The following is a 5,196-nucleotide window of genomic DNA, read 5'->3' as shown; positions in this document are numbered from 1 at the left end:
TCAGCCTCCTCTACTCCAGGCTGAACAGTCCCAACTCTCTCAGTCTTTCCACATATGAGAGATGCTCCAGTCCCTTCATCATCTTAGTAGCCTTCTGCTGGACTCGCTCCAGTACGTCCATATCTCTCTTGTATCGGGGAGCCCAGAACTGGACACAGTACTCCGGATGCAGCCTCACCAGGGCTGAGTAGAGGGGGAGGATCACCTCCCTCAACCTGCCGGCAATGCTCTTCCTAATGCACCCCGGGATACCATTGGCCTTCTTGGCCACAAGGGCACATTGCTGGCTCATGGTTAACTTCTTGTCCACCAGGACCCCCAGGACCTTCTCCACAGAGCTGCTTTCCAGAAGGTCATCCCCCAGCCTGTGCTGGTACATGAGGTTATTCCTCCCTAGGTGCAGGACCCTGCACTTGCCTTTGTTGAACTTCATGAGGTTCCTCTCTGCCCATCTCTCCAGCCTGTCCAGGTCCCTCTGAATGGCAGCACAGCCCTCTGGTGTATCAGCCACTCCTCCCAGTTTTGTATCATCAGCAAACTTGCTGAGGGTGCACTCTGTCCCTTCATCCAGGTCACTGATGAGGAAGTTGAACAATATTGGACCCAGCATTGACCCCTGGGGCACACCGCTAGTTACTGGCCTCCAAGTAGACTTTGCACTGCTGAGCACAACCCTCTGAGCTTTGCCATTCAGCCAGTTTTCAGTCCACCTCCCTGTCTGCTCATCTAGCTTGCACTTCCTCAGCTTGCCTATGAGGATCTTATGAGAGACAGTGTCAAAAGCCTTGCCGAAGCCAAGGGAGACAACATCCACTGCTCTCCCCTCCTCTACCCAGCGAGTCATCCCATCACAGAAGGCTCTCAGGCTGGTTAAGCATGATTTCCCCTTTGTGAATCCATGCTGACTACTACTGATCACCTTCTTATCCTTCTGGAGCCTGGAAATGGTATCCGGGATGAGCTGTTCCATCATCTTCCCAAGGATTGAGGTGAGGCTGCCTGGCCTGTAGTTCTGGAAAAGGAAAGTCAAACAAAGGAATTCAGATCTCGTTATGCACTGATTTACTGAAAGATCAGGAGTGCTTATAAGCCGGCATACTGTTTCACAACTTCAATGCACTCTGGCAAACAGAAAGACACAACACAAGCAGCTACTGATCAACAACCTTACAACGTTAACTGGTAATCCATTTATAATTAACTTCTGTAAGTGCATAAAAAAATGAAGTGAGAGGATGAGACTATCCCTGATGGAGGGGGAGGTGTGTGTGTGTGTGTGTGTGTGGGGAGAAGGGTGAGGGAGAGTTGTAAATATGATGGGTGAAAAATCTCACAAGTATTGCTGCCAAAATTATATCCAAGCAAGTATTTATTGGAAGGGCAGAAGAAACCAGGAAGAAATCAGTTGTCAAGCCTTCTCTGGCTCTCCTTTCCCAAGATTTCTCTGAGCTGGGGCCAAACAGCTCCTTCTGCATCTCTCCAGGCCAGGGCTTGGATGTGTTGCTGCCTGCAGCTCCTGTGAGCCTGGGAGAAGGGAGTGGGGAGTAACACAGACACAGTTTTGATGGAAAAATGTGCTTTGTGTGTTTCGCTTGGGAGGGGGGGTGTTAATCATTTGCATGAGCTATTTAGTTCTCAGAATTATTTCTCTGAAATTCATTAACAGGATTTCTACTGCTGTTTTCTTTCTGGAATGCTTCTTGATGTTCTTATGTCAGCCAGAGCTTTCTCCTCTGTTGCAGATAAGAGCAATGGCCAGAACATGGAACTATTCCTGTGAGTCAAGACTTCAGCAATACCTTGATATTTGTGAATTATGCAGAATTTGCTTATAATACACAGACTTATCCAGCTCTATTGCCTAGAGAAAAACACATTTTATCATCACTATTCATGCCTTCCATTCTTGACACCTCTTTGAAAGTACAAGAAGTGCTGCCTTGTGTAACATTGTGGTCATCCGCTCTAGGGAGAGATTCCTGCTACATTATGAGTTGGTGGTAAGCCTTACTTTCTGGCATAATAAAAATAGATGGTCTGTCAAAAGATGATGTTCTCAATGCTTTGTTTTGTAGTTCTATCCTGCCATCTTCTCTGAATTAGCAAATGTGAAATGCAGCATATGGATTTATGAAAAGAAAAGTGCAAGTAAGTATCACTCAAATAGCATAGGCATGTGTGAGGCATCAAAACTGGTTTGACTCTTTTTGGGGAAAAAAAGATACTTTAAAAAATTGGTTGTGCTTGTTTTTAAGGTGTAAAAGAGATGGTTCCTGCATCAAAGAGATTTACAATACATCTCACAATATCTCTGAAAAGATTTGCAGCTTTCACTGGTGGGAAGATTAGCAAGGTGTATATATATATGTAAAATTGTAGTGCAACTTTGTCTTCTTGGAATGGGAGATTTCCCAAAGCAGAATAGTCTTCTAAAAGTTGTTAATATCTACAGACAATAACTGTAGACTGAAGATATCAAAGGAAAATCACTGCAATAAGTATTTCTTTTTTCTCTTCTGGCAACAATAAAGTTCATGTGATGGTAAACATATAGTCTGCTATGAAAGCTGATTTTGCAGAGAACAGTTCTCTGCAACTGAAATTACTCCATGTTGTTTATTGGGAGGACCTCTTTTTAGTGAACCAGTAAATACATTTAAGTACTTCTAGTCTGTGTTCTTTGATGTGTTTTTATCAGGCTGTTTCATAAAGTATTCCAGGATAATTGTTGCGTCTTCTTGGTCTCTCTTTAGGATGTGAAATATCCTGAGTATCTGGATCTTCGAACATACGCATCTCAATCCGTTGGAGAACCACTCCTCTATGCCTTATATGCAGTCCTGGTATATAGAGGTGTCAGTAGTCATGCAGGACGTTATTTCTGCTACACAAAGGTAAATAACAATTTCATTTCTAACAGGGTGAGCTCTGTGCTGGTGAGGAGGTACTTGCATGAAAACTTTACTGGTAACCACTGCTTTTAGGGAAAAAGGTTTTATTTCATGTTTAATTTGATCTTTTTTGGTGTATTCTCTGTTCTGAAGAGTTCTCTTTGTGTTTTCATTTAGAAAGTGTGCAGTTCCTCTGAAGACATGGCTGCTTTTATTTGCAGGCTGCTGGTAGACTTTGATATGAGATGAATGATGCCTCTGTAGTCTTTTGTGAAATCAAAATGGTTCTCAGTCAGCAAGCTTATTTACTTTTTAATATCAGGTAATAACAAGTATTAAAATGTGTTCAGAATACATTTACTTTCCTGCTACTGACTTTCTTCTTCTTCTTCTTCTTCTTCTTCTTCTCCATCTTCTTCTTCTTCTTCTTCTTCTTCTTCTTCTCCTCGTAAGTATTTTTCTTCCTGTCCAAGGAGAAAATTACTATTTGAATAATTCATTTGTCTTATCTGAAATTCCCCATGTCATTATCTTTAATCGCTTGGCTTTCAACTGCTACACTTGTGTGAATTGCTGCATATCTACTCTCTGTCGTTGGCTAATTTAGGAAGGAGGAGGAATTAATACCATAGATAGTATAAAGACGAGTTATTGCTCTGAAGGGGATAGATATAGTAGTAAGACCATTATCTTGAATGGGATTTAACTCCAGAGTGGGCTGAAAGAACAATTCTAAGCTAAGAGCGCGATTGTTTACCAAGACATTATGATTTCACACTTGGAGAATGTGCCTTTTAGTTATCAGCAGCACTGTCTTATCCCCATCCATTCTTTGGTCAGCAGGGGGCCAGTAGTAAGCAGGCCAGATTTACATGACCATGGCTTCCTCCTTGTATGGTTAAGGTGATCTGGGGGCAAAGCAGCAGATAATGATACCAAATTAGTAGTGGATTTTTTTTTTAGCATCTGAGTTTTATTTTCTCTCCCTCACTGCAGCTTTCTTCACAGCCCTTATGCTGCAACCAGAATCATCCAAATAGTAGCTAATGCTAAATTTTGCAGCAGTGCTGCTTCCATTATTTTATACTTCCAGCTCAGCTTCCTACAGCTCTGATAAATATCCTCTTGATACATTTTAAGTGGATCTTACCAATGCTTAAAACATTAAAAAAAGAGATTATTTGTTTTAGTTTTAGTAGTTTCACTTTAGCTGAGACAGTGAAACCAAACTGTCTCCTTCCTGAGCATAAGAACAGTTATTCCAGGGTTTTCAGGGAATGTTTAATGGAGAAAAACATATATATTTTGGAATAGCTTTAATCCATGTTGAGCTGTTTGGGTAGGGTTTCAAGAATGGTCCTCATTTGATACCAATATGCAGAAACCTGAATGTAGAAATTAACCACACTTGTTGGACTTGCATATATAATTAAAGCAGGGTGGCTTTTTTCTATCTAGGTGTCGAGGCCGTTTGTAGAGATATCTAGTAGGAGGGTGTTCTGTTTGGGGATTTTAAAGGCTGTGTGTTTGCATATATCCATCTTGCAATCTCTTCTTTTTAAATGCAGAAATCAAGTCATTTAAATGGAAATGAACCCCTAAAAGAAGATCCAAATACCATTGCTGTCACCCTAAAAAGGACTTCTTCGGCTCCACCAAGAGCTTGTGTTCAAAACTAGGCAATTACCAGGCCTTTATTTGCTGATCCCTCAGAAAAACAAAAGATCACTTCATAACAAACTGCCTGCACATCAGACTGTCTCAGCCTGACTGTTTTAGCAGTGCTGTGGTGGATGAGGATCTAAACAAGCCTGTTCCTTCATCCACAGTGTGGCGGACAGATGAGTGAATTTTTGCCTTAAACATTTCTTGGTGCATAAGGTGCAAGCCTTCCTGCACACATTGCAGATTTTGCAGGAAACCATAACCCCGAACAAGCCATCTGTTCCCAGCGGAAACAGGACGGAGCTGCTGCAACCCCCGAAATGGTCTCCCTGCGACCACCCGGGACACACCGAGCCTGCGAAAAAACAGACCACGATCAGGCAGAGACTTTTGGACCTGGAGTGTAAATTATTGCTGCTTAGCACAACTTCCATAAAACTTGCTTAGCATGAGCAGCTAAATTTGCTGAAGCCTTAGGCCACACTCCTAGTTCAGTGAGAAAGGGCCCCAGAGCTGGTGCAGGCTGGAAAGATAAGGGAGTTACAAGCAGTCCGCATTCCTGTGCCCCACACTCCGGGAGGGAGGAGGTCAAGGCTTTGAAATAAGGCCTGCTTGGGCGCCAGGACCCTGGGAAACAAAG

The 5,196-nt window shown here is 42.6% G+C and overlaps 1 long non-coding RNA gene across 1 annotated transcript; it reads left to right on the top strand.

Moving 5' to 3' along the window:
* Window positions 1–447: 447 nt before the first annotated feature.
* LOC135329239 (uncharacterized) lies at window positions 448–3,207 on the top strand. Its single transcript, XR_010390606.1, has 3 exons — window positions 448–1,182; window positions 1,743–2,148; window positions 2,754–3,207. It is a non-coding gene; the product is annotated as an uncharacterized LOC135329239 (long non-coding RNA).
* The last annotated feature ends 1,989 nt before the right edge of the window (window positions 3,208–5,196 follow it).

The sequence above is a fragment of the Dromaius novaehollandiae genome, chromosome 9, assembly GCF_036370855.1.
Source record: "Dromaius novaehollandiae isolate bDroNov1 chromosome 9, bDroNov1.hap1, whole genome shotgun sequence".
In the NCBI taxonomy this organism is placed as follows: Eukaryota; Metazoa; Chordata; class Aves; order Casuariiformes; family Dromaiidae; genus Dromaius; species Dromaius novaehollandiae.
This window is presented reverse-complemented; position numbering and strand designations above follow the sequence as displayed.